The following is a 12,842-nucleotide window of genomic DNA, read 5'->3' as shown; positions in this document are numbered from 1 at the left end:
GCTTACCCTAGATAACTGCGTTGCTATGAATTCATAGTATGGTAATCATATCACGGTAGATGATTTGCTATGAATTGGACATGAGACCAAACCGAATAAACATCAAGGTATGAATTCTATGTCTCAGTTACGTTTTTAAAGGCAGTTTTACAATTTGTTTCTAGATATATGTTCTAATATTATAATTTAATAGTTTGTATCGATTTTTGTCACTAAATCACTCAAAATAACGTAAGAAATCTTTAGATGAAATTTCTCACAAATACCTATAGCTTTATAGCCTGAATTAATACATAGGATAATTAATTTTATAATTGTTAATAACGCTATAGGCATCTGATTAATATGGCAGTCTGTTTCTTAGTTCGTTGCTTTACCTATAAATTGATGTCGTAATCGAGTTTTAGTTTATAGACCAGGCAGTGACCCAAGTAATTTTTGATCCCGGGAAAATGGATCGTCTTTTCTTATTTGAATAAAAAATTTAACGAGGGTAAAATCATTGATATTTGTCAAGTAGGTACTTTATTCTTCAAATAAATTTCAAATTCTATGTCACATTTCCAGAAAACATTTAAGTAAATAATTACGTAGTATTTATGAGTGGAGTTAAATATCGTTCACATAACACATACAGAAATAACAAAAGCTTCCTTATTAATTACAAAGATATTGACATCTCCAGTAGTGCTGTGCTCGAAATCTAATTAGGAAGTGAAGTAGAAGGCGCGGCAGGAATCAGATTTAATTAGACATCGGTAGGTCTCCGCTACATTCTATGAATGAGCACACTCGAGGAAACAACCCTTTCGAAATTTACTCTTGAATAAGAACGAAAAAACTTTTCAAAGGAATATCAGGCAATATTGTCTTCCTAAAAATATATTTTAGCGAAGAGATAATTTAAAGCTGAATCTGTCATTCGGGAATGAAGTTTTATAATCTGTTTTCCAGATTTTAAGGTAAGAAATAATTGGTTGTTAAATACGAAGGATTTCAAAATAAAAATTTTTGACGAAAATGTTTTGATATAAAAATATTATATGGTAAGTGGACATCACTCTAAGAGCATCTGTCGTTGGAATAGTTGTCAGTGACAATGTTACGTTTTCTAAAACTTGCATCTAAATTAAGCACGTAATCAAAGTCCCATTATTCTGAATTTAGTTCAGTATTTTAGACTTGGTGCCATCAGAGTAACTGACCTTAAATCCTCCGTTAATTGAAGCTTTATCGTATCTACAGGCCATTCTAAATTACCATGACGGCGCTTGCAGATGGGTATATATAGTCAGTAAAATAATGCGTTGGATTTTGCATTGAAACTAGTTAATACAAAAGATAAAATACATATGAACGCTTATTATTTATTAGATAAGAATCATTGTGTACTATATATCTTCCAGCCTTTTAAATAGTAGCATAAAAGTAAATAAAGTTACCAAGGAATACAGATAGATACAGTGTAAAATAATATGAACATTTTAAACTTTAAAGAGAACGTCGAGCATGGGTTTTTAGGGGGATTTTTGTGTGGATACTTGGGTGTGGTATATACATAATACCATGCATTCAAACTTCTTACTTTTTTAACAATACTTTTTATCTGTTTTCCGCAGATTTCTTTCTTCTATTTGAAGAGAATTTCACTAGCTACAGTATATTATTTCTGCATTTTGCATCAGTAAAGACCACACTTTTCATTTATTGTATATACGAGAAAAGTAACAATTTTATAATAAGTGTGGTGTTTATTATATTAGTGCGCTCAGTATCCATTTGGCTTTAACGAGTGACTTCTTAAATTAAAACATCACCAAATTAGTGGAATCGAAATTATTCCAAATGTATTTGCTGACTAAGAATATGTAGGGGTTAATATTTTTTCAAGCAATTTAATATGTGCAGACATAGATTGATTTAAGACTATTTGGTAAATGAATATTACAATATACTAATTCTGTGTAATGCTGTTCTCTAAAAGTATTTTCGTGTGCTGACAATAAATGATTTTAAAATGTTAAAACATTTATGTTGATTTCATTATGAATCAATTTCAATTATTGGTGATTTAGGTATTTGAATCAGCCTTACCGCCTGTCTGTTATTATGTTCCCATTTGAGCTTATATCAACTACAGCGAGAATATGGTCTACCTTAATACACGAGTTTGAAGTTTCAATTGGGTCGTTGCCCTCAAGCCAACCTTAAATCAAAATCTTTAATAAAAATCCTGCAACGTGCAACAATAAAAATTGCCAATTCAAAAATTATTCCTCTTGTTTTAAACATTATTTATAACCTCAATTCATTGATAATTGAGTAAATAAAACTCAAATGTACGAGTATTAATTACACATCGAACGAAGAGTTGACGATTAAGTAATGGTACCTCGAACTTTGTTGTTTGTTATTAAGCGACGCTCTTGGGCCTCCTAATGGAAAATCGCGTAGCGTACTTCCGATTTCGTGGGTATCGATTTCATTTAATTCGTTAATTCCGTACGATACTTTCCGTCCCTTCGCTTAAGGCTTAATTAGGTAATTTACGTCGCAACACCACCGTGTCCCGCGGCCAATTAATTACTTGTTTTAGGTATAATTACAAGAATGTATTTTTAATGGGTTTCTAAGTTATAGCTGTGGATGATGAGTTTGATTGGTCTGAACTTTAATGATTGTTTGCTGTCACACTTTTGATGAATACAAATATTATTGATATACTTTTCATGTCAAAAAGTATATGGTTACGCAGTTTTATGTCAAAAAACACGAAGCATGAATTTCTTAAGATGTGAATGTCGGTATGACCCTTCTAATCAGATCTTATATCAGTAAATAAATTGTCATAGAGCCTTTACTTCCACTCAATAAGTTTAAATAAGACTAAACCCTGATTATGTTGATAAGAGATGCGGCTACTGATTTCCTTTTGTTGTTTCCGGCTTGTCTACCCCTATGATGTAGATGGTCAAGACAAATAAAATGTTGAAAGATTTTATGAAATTGCTGTGAACAGAAAATTTAGTTTGAATTTTTACTGACATAAAAATTTACTATTAAAAAAAATCTTTGTAGTATTTGTGCTTTATGTTATATTGGTAATAGATATAATTTATTGTTATGCTAAAATCTAAGTTGAAAACTACGATACAATAGTGCACAAAGGAGATCTGAGTAGGTAACGGGTCTCACTGTCAATAAATCAAAAACGAAATCACGATAAATAGGGACCAGCAGTAATACAACTAGACAACAAAAGCATAAATTACGTGTGTAGAACTCCACTTTCAACAGTCAGGAAATAATACACAGATTGCAGTAGTTTACTTAATTCTGTATTGCTTTATTTGCAACTCCACTTTTACAATCTTTAGACATCTGCTCACACCCAATACACTGATTCACAGAACACTATTACTTCTAGCGAAGCACTGATTTCTGTCCCGTTTTTTCAGACTACCGCCTTTTTTATTATATCACGTCCCCGCTACTGTAATTGCTCCCACCAACAGTGTTGCTATTTGGCAATCCGAAAATTGCCTTAACATTAACAAAATTAATTATTTTACAACAAACCTTACACGTGATACGTTTTATAAATACTTAGGATCAACTAGCACCATTGAAAGGTCATATGAAAATATAAAAACAACGAAAAGATGTGTGATCGTTACTTTATTTAAAGATAATTATGGCCTTGCCGTCAATAAGCTGCGGCTGACCTGGATCGAACAATCCTGTTGAACGAGCTATTTACAAAGTTCGTTCAAAACAAAATATAAAAGTTTACTTGTTTTCGCAGCTTCGCTTACTTCAGGGCTCGAGAACTACTTGTTAAAGGTTAACCGAATGTTTCCGCAATTCGTATTTTGTTGTTCATGAATTTTGTTTGACTAGTGTTCGTCCTGTGATCCAAAATCGACCTTAATAACTGACACCTTAAGCTTACATTCGTTCTATCTAGAAATTAAATTATCTCTTTTTTATGCAAATATTACTATTTAAGACATGTTTTTAGTGAAATCATCAAAGTTCATAATAATGTAGAATGTTCTTCATAAGTGACCGTGGGTGTAATTATCTGCTTCTTGAGATGTACTTTTAATGTTTCAATTGTATTTTATAACGGCTATATTACTCTTAGACTCGAAACAGAAATAAGTATGACGGTGAAACTTACCTTTTTTTTCTTTGATGGGTGTACGAACTCACAGCCCACCTGGTGTTAAGTGGTTACTGGAGCCCACAGACATCTACAACGGAAATGCGCCACCCACCTTGAGACATAAGTTCTAAGGTCTCAGTATAGTTACAACGGCTGCCCCACCCTTCAAACCTAAGCGCATTACTGCTTCACGGCAGAAATAGGTAGAGTGGTGGTACCTACCCGCGCGGACTCACAATAAGTCCTACCACTAGTAAAATAAAATACGCAGCGCTTAAAAAAACGTTCCACCGCCAATAGTTAAACATGTTTCTAATTTTGCGGCTCTTACGTTGGTAACATACAAATTGCTCGTGAATAAGTGCTAGGTACATACGTATTACTTTTGGAAAATAGATTCTGACCCTCAGGCTTTCTACAATTTGGCATCACTTGACGCAGATTCGTCAGAGACCTTATAAATTAGGTCACGGCTAGTTCAAAATCATCATCATCTCAGCCTGTCCATTCTCCACTGCTGAACATAGGCCTCTCCAAGTGATCTCCAGTGCGGCCGGTCTGTTGCCACCTGCATCCAACGTGACCCAGCGGTTCTTACTAGGTCGTCGGTCCATCTCGTAGGTGGTCGTCCCACACTGCGCTTGCCAGTACGTGGTCTCCACTCGAGCATCCTTCTGCCCCATCGGCCGTCCGATCTTCGCGCTATGTGGCCTGCCCACTGCCACTTCGGCGTGCTTCACTTCAGTTCAAAATACATAGCTAAATAAAATACGATCCAACCAATACTTTTAGCAGCGTAGTTAACAAACAGATCTACTTTCTGTTTATCGATGATAAGCTTAATCCCTATCTACTAAAACTTTCACTTTATGTTTAAGATTCAAGCGATGAAAGTTTTTGGTGATTTTCTGTGATTAATCAGAGCGAGTCTGTGTCATTTATAATTATACTTACGACGCTATTAAATAGGTAATTAAGATGAGCACATTCTTGATATGATTCGTGTGACTTAAAGGATAGAGCACCCGGTCTAATCGTTGTCAATGTTTAAATCACGTTGACAGGTATCTATTTTCTAATGAAATACGTTATCACTAATGACTTCTCATTTAAAAATTATTTAATAATAACAAAAACCCGAAAATTCATAAATAATCAATAATGAAAAGCGTCATCACAAATTGTGATGTGATTAACCTAATGTCTTCATATAGCAATCGCATTGTGAGCTCCGATGTCCATTAAAATTTAATACTACATAGGTTTTGGGTTCGTTCATTATAAATTTATTGAAAAAATAGGTTACTGTGGTTTATAGGTTTGACTGTGCTTACCGTGCGTACCCTGACCTTACTGATTGATGTCTATGAATTACAGCGAACCGTTTACCAACAAGCAGAACGAATGTTTGGCAGCATCCACAGATAAAAAAAAAAGTAGATCAAAAATAAAAATAAAAACGTTCTTAAATAGCGAAACAAACTAACAAGTAATTTCTCTATATAAATATTTTTTTCTGTTGAAAACTGGTCAAGATATTAGAGCGAAGTTATAAAATTATTGTATTGTCGTCGAACCTTGGTGCGTTTGCAAATTTTTTAATTAATCGAAATTCAAGGAGTCAGTAAAAATGACGTTCACAGATTCCATTACATACAAACAAACCAACAAACATAGAAATCTAATAAAAGCATGTTGAAAAGTGCCTGATTGCGGTTGGGTTGAATGTTTTTAGAATGAGAGGTAATCCTACACCTACTTATGGTAAGCTGGCGAAATTTGTCTAAGCCAGGGTCACTCGTTAGAAAAGTTTAAAAAAAAATATATATTTTTGCGTAAAAATGTGGTCACACTTTAAAAATCACCTCTAAGGTCCTAGGGGAGTAAAATGTTTATTTCTCGACCGCACAGAAATTCGATTAAGACATTAACGCGCCTCAGAATGCGAGAACTCTGAAACTGTTAATTCAATTACTTTAAGTATACAAGCAAACGTCCGCAACTTCCTAAATGTGAAAAGGAATAGTCCCTTATGGGTTTAACAGCATGTAAAGTGAGAAATACACGTTATAATTTAATTATATTTTTAATCTAATTTGTAAGGGCTGCGTAAATGATGGAATATTTAAGTCCACTTATTTTACAACTGGAATATCATTATGAAAAAAATATCATGGAGCGATTTCAAGATACATCAAATGTGGATTCAAGTGATTTTTATTGCTCAAGCTAGATAGGTTTCATTCCCATAAGTTGATAAATACTAGAATTCTATACTCATCATAGGATAGATGTCGATGCCCACTTTGACACGTGCGATCGTAGATAGTTAGCGGTAGGCAACGGCTTGGCTCTGCCCCTGGCATTGCTGTCGTCCATGAGCGACGGTAACCACTTACCGTCAGGTGGGCCGTATGCTAGTCTACCTGCTAGGGCAATACAAAAAAAGTTGTATGGTATACATATATAACTATCCCACCCTTTAGAAGAAAACTCAAAAATGGATGACAAAACAAAAATGCATGATAAAACGGTTAACATAATCCAACACAAAATGTTATTTCTCTATAGCTGACAAGAGGTCATCTGGATATAGCTCTGAATGTCAATTCAGGCCATGCTTATGCCATAACAATGATTTTTTTGTAACTGAACTAATTTAAACACAATCAAATTGGTACGATATGAAAAAGTGATTCTATTTTAACTTGCAAAATTTAACCTTAACAAACACACAAATTTTAATATTGCATGTTAAATACAATATTATAAAAAAAGTATTATTAACGTAAAATAGTTTTCCAAAAAAGGATTTTTGGAGTTTACTCCTTAAGAATCGATTTACATATATAGGCCCGGGGTATGAAAATTATGGGGACCAAAATCGTACTAGAGAGTATAGCATGTCACACGAAATGCGTTATGCGCCTGATTGGCTCCTGATTGGCGCGCGCACGCATCACCATTGCCAGGTGATGCGTGCGCGCGCCAATCAGGAGCCAACGCGCGGCCGCGTTATCGCAGGTGACGCCGGGCTGCTGCGCCGGCAGTCCGCCACAAAGCCTCGTACTGATCGCGCGTTTCTCTCATTATTGTATTTTCATATATTTGTTAGTCGTTTGTTTTGTGTCTCGTTAATTTGTTAATAATCTGTAGTGTATCGTGTTGTCGTAATATAGAACTATTTCTCGTATTGTTTCGTTTAATTTACCGACATCGTTTTGCTTGTGGCCGGACGCCGTTCGGGTTCGATTCCTGAACGTATCAACTGTTAGTGGGTTGATACCCGAATATAACCCGCTACAAATCATTTATTAATAAAGCTTATTAAATATAAACAATTCCTTCTATCAGTGAATGGACAACTTATATATTAATTGTAAAAGTGAATTATATAGACTTACTTAATTACCGCATCCACGTGTTCCGCAACTCCCGGATCATTCTCACTAGAATACGTAACTTCCATATTTTACTGTATTCAACTGACACAAATTTATATTTATATCCAGTAAACTCCAGTCGTGCGTCGGAGCGGACACACACACTTTTTTTTTATTTTCCATTAAAAGAAGTTCAATTTGTTATACATATGTTCATTTGTAATAATTGAGTGAGCTATCAGCAATGCTAGCCAATTAGTGTTAAGCCTTGGTGATGTTCAGGACATCAAAAATAACACAACCATAAAACAAAATCACAGCCAATACGTCTTCCTCCTCTAAGAATTACGACGCTCAATGCAACGTCTTTATACAATCTCACAGAGTAAAACAATGTTCGGTCAGTTGAGATAACTTAGTAGGTACTCACAAAACAACTTGTTGACACAAGGTTATGGTTGATTCGAGTCTTCGTGAAATTTCGACGTCATTGTAAATGAAATCATTGTGGGCCCGATTGTCCTGTCTGAGTGTTTGTAAATCTTAAATGCGAAAAGTACTATGAGCGGGCAAGAAACAAAAAAAAAAATTAACCATTTAATGCAATCCCTAAGAGCTTAAGTACATTTTACCTTTATCTAACTCTTGTGTAACCGCTTTAGTTGCTTTTCGTCTTGATCTATCCTAAAAAGATCTTGGAATTCTTTTTTGTTTTATTCCCCTTTTAGGCAGACGAGAATACGGCCCAGCTGATGGTGAATGGTTTCTGTCGCCCATGGACTTCAGCAATGCCAGGGGAAGAGCCATGACACTGCCTAATACTCCCCACAAGTCTCATTTGAAGAAGGACATGTCATAGCACTCGGGAAACACCGTAGACGGGAGCTTAATCCAAAGCCGGATGGTATTTGGCAAAAAAGATCTCTGGAAAGGCACTGTGGATGAATGCAGTGGCTCCAGGTAATATGGATGAGCTCTACTCCGGTGGCCATTGGTGCGATAGGAAAAATTAGGTTGTGGTATCATCTCAAACAATTCCTCAGAGCACTCCCCATGGTACAGTATTTAAATACCGTTAAAAATTTAGTAATTCTTTCTTGCAAAATGACCCGCAATCTTTCATTCATTAGGAATTAAAATCGTGAAAGAATATGTCGAGGGTAAAACAAAACTAAACGAGAAACAAAGATACTTGAAAAACATTTATTGTCAGACGTACAATATTGGAGTTAAAATCTCTCGGTGGAGACTATCACGATAGTATAATTTAACATTTAAAAATACGGAAGATGGAATATTAAACAACTTTTTCGTATAAAATTCGGTTTTACGAGGCTTTAAAACTTTGGGCGCCTTAATGCAGTGAAATTTCTAAGCTTGTAGTTGAAAATAAAACAAAGCTGTTCCTTTATTTTTAGATACAGTGAATTTATATTATGGGTACCGCAGAGGATCTCAAATGTCTGATCTATCTGAATCGACTTCGCTGAAGGCAACTCACACTGTATCACAGTAGTTTATTTAGTTATTTTTATAAAGTAGAATAATCGCTATGTAGATGAAAATCTTAAGGTGAGTGGCGGTATTTCCTCTGATGATGTCTAGGCGGCCATTTCATCTGATTTTAGAAATCAACTGGAAAACCAGGAATATATGTATATACACCGGTGACACTTATGACTTAAGTAGGTATATACCTTATAAATACCGCTTATCTACGTAAGAAAAAAAAAACTCTTCGAGTACGTCTCGGATCATGTTTAGCAAAAAAAAAACAATTACAATTGCTCGTCTACCTACAAGGGCAAATAATAAAAAATTAATTGCGGAAGAAATATTAATGGCCCCGTCGTTATGCAGATACATAATTTTTGGATCTTAACTATATTTCTATACGTTGCAATTTGTCAATAGCATCCAGTTTCCAAATATTCAAGTAATCTCTATAGTATTCAGCTTAAGTAGTTGTGATGCATGGACAAATTGTAGTCGTCGTGGCCTAACGGATAAGACGTCCGGTGCATTCGTGTTGAAGCGATGCAATGGTGTTCGAATCCCGCAGGCGGGTACCAATTTTTCTAATGAAATACGTACTCAACAAATGTTCACGATTGACTTCCACGGCGAAGGAATAACATCGTGTAATAAAAATGAAACCCGCAAAATTATAATTTGCGTAATTACTGGTGGTAGGACCTCTTGTGAGTCCGCGCGGGTGGGTACCACCAACCTGCCTATTTCTGCCGTGAAGCAGTAATGCGTTTCGGTTTGAAGGGTGGGGCAGCCGTTGTAAATATACTTGAGACCTTAGAACTTGTATCTCAAGGTGGGTGGCGCATTTACGTTGTGGATGTCTATGGGCTCCAGTAACCATTTAAAACACCAGGTGGGCTGTGAGCTCGTCCAACCATCTAAGCAATAAATTAAAAAAAAGTGAGTGTTTCGTATTTTCCTATTCAACTAAGATACCCTAAAAAAGTGGACGAAACCCGAAATGATACACATAATAAAACCAAACGAAGTACCGACAAAGGAAAACAAAACACGAGAATTCAATCAAATTCCTCACATCAGCAGGCATCAGCTCGATCGTTACTAATAGAGTGTGACATAAAAAATAAGACGTCGCGTATAATAGGAGCCGCGATCGTGTTACAGCGACAGAAACGCGAGAGGGGCGTGTCTGGATCTACGCGTAACTAAGACGAATGAGTACAGGACTTGCGCTTCGAACACATTACTATAATAACATTGCTTAGTATTCCAGAAATACTATTTGTTATGAATTTTGGCTTTATTGTGAAATACATGTATCTAATTATATCATTTTTTCATGAACGAGGGATTACTGATGGCCCGGGGCCTTTCTAATTTCACCAGGACAGGTGGGCGAGCAAATTCTCAGACAGGAGGGATGGGATTTGCTATCAGCTGTCCGAGCGCTTCCAAAGGAGATCTAACAACTCAAGAGCAACTGCTTCGCGAATGAATGTTAAACCGGATCGGAATCGCGAGAAGATTCGGCGAGAAACTCAGCGGAATAATGTATGGGTTAGGTTGCACGTCGAACTCTTTGTCGAATTCAACGAGTACGGTTATCGGGCTCCCTAAGCCTGCTCCTAGTGTTAGAGCAGAAGGCGTCTAATGCAAAGATTATGGGATCTGACGTAAGGACGTGTCTAGGACGTTGACGGTGACTGGCTCTTGCGTGATCAGGATTCGGGAAGTAGTCAGCAGCGACAAAGATAAGGTTATCATAACGGTTGCCTTATCGAAGCACCGTTCCGACGCTGACTTCATATATTTCCGGATCGTTTTCAGGCCCAGATCGTCGTGTTGTCGACGTTCCTCACGAACCACGGAGCTCTGACGGCTAACCTGCAAAAGCGGGTTTATAAGGATTAGAGGGTTTCTATAGGTGTGCGGGCCGCGTGAGCGAACTCGACACTCGTGTAAGTCATGACGGGTCTTATGCAAGTTTTGTAAAGTGTCACTTTGTTCTGAAGGGACATTTTACTCCTCCCTTTACAGATCATGAGGTCGAAGTAGAGTCTGCCGAGAATAATAAGTAAACGTACGATTGTAAGGTTAACAGAAAGCATGTAATAATTAAACATGCTAGTCATTGACTACGATAGCAAATGTATCGCTAAGAAATCAACAAGATACATTTAACAAGGTGTTTATTTTAACTGCTTTGTTACTTTAACTGAAGGTTTATTGTAGTCAAATATTAAGCTTCCTCATGTTGAAGGGCAAATGCAGTCATTATTGTTACATTTAATAAAAAATAATACAAACTTTGTTTACACTTGTTAAAAAGTCACAAGCAATGTATCGTTCGCGCCATATTTTTAGCCAAATATACTTATGAAATGAAATAGTTTTGCGAATTACATCGTAATTATAATTTAAGAGGTCAAAGTTGTGGAAGCTCGTGCCTATTAGTATTTCTTATTTAAAGGTTATATTGAATTTTAGTGACGTGATAAATGTATTTCCGTACAGTGTTGAATTGACCTTGTGCGAAATTTGGTGTCCGCAACAGTTAATTCCTTTTTAATATTGTTATTCCAATTTTCTTTGTATTGTAAATTTGTTTGTGACCATTAAAAAAATTAAAATGTGAATGCTTTTATATTTATGAACATCAAAAAACAGAATCTCAGTTTTATTTTAGAGATTACTCTCAATCATTGGTAGAAATTGAAATTTAGAGTTTTTTTATTGTAATAATAAGTTAACATACATTATAATTAATCACTTATAAGTTAAACTGAACCATATTTCGTTATTTGTATACTTGAAATGGGGGAAACAAACTCACGGTCCACCCGGTGTAAATTGGTTACCGGAGCTCATAGCAATCGCATAGCGTATTATAAAACACCAACAGGAAAAGATGATGCTACTCTAGGGCTCTACGTAATTTATTTCATTTCTGGTAAATATATACATACATTTACATTTAGAGACCTGCCTCGTACCTTACCTGCCTCGTTTGCTAATTAATCAGTGGAAGAATAGACATAGAATGATGAGAATGTTGACAAAAAAGCTTCAGTCTTGTCTTGATTATGTCATAATATTAAATCAATCCTTATTTCTTAAGATGAGGTCAAAGGAGACGGAAAATCGTGGGCCAAAAATGTAATAACTTGGAATGTAGTCCAAAAAATTTGTCATATTTTTTATATAAGAATTTCTCTATTGCTGTGATTGCTATGATTTCTCAATCTGAGAAGATTATGAAAACTTTTAGAATTTTCAGCAAGGTAATGATAAATCTGAATCTATTAATTCATACTAGTTTCATCACGTTACATTCGGGCCCAAAAATGTATGTAATCGTTTTAGTCTCCTATGTATTTTTCTTTTTTTATTGCCTTTGTAGGCAGACGAGCATACGGCTCACCTGACGGTAAGTGGTCACCGTCGCTCATGGACGTCAGCAATGCCAGGGGCAGAGCCAAGCCGCTGCCTACCATAAAGTACTCTCCGCAAGCCTCGTTTGAAGAAGGACATGTCATAGCGCTCGGAAAATACCGTGGAGGGGAGTTCATTCCAATGCCGGATAGTACGTGGCAAAAAAGATCTTTGGAAACGCACTGTCGATGAACGCAGCGGTTCCAGATAATATGGATGAACCCTGCTCCGATGGCGGGAGGTGCGATGATAAAAAATAGATGAGGGGATCATCTCGAATAATTCCTCAGAGCATTCCCCATGGACCATGCGGTATAAAACACATCTCTGTCCGAACCGAAGTCCCTCCGTAGACCCAGAGGTTC

Source organism: Bombyx mori, chromosome 23 (assembly GCF_030269925.1).
Source record: "Bombyx mori chromosome 23, ASM3026992v2".
NCBI classification, from domain to species: Eukaryota; Metazoa; Arthropoda; class Insecta; order Lepidoptera; family Bombycidae; genus Bombyx; species Bombyx mori.
Note: the sequence above shows the minus strand (reverse complement) of the source record.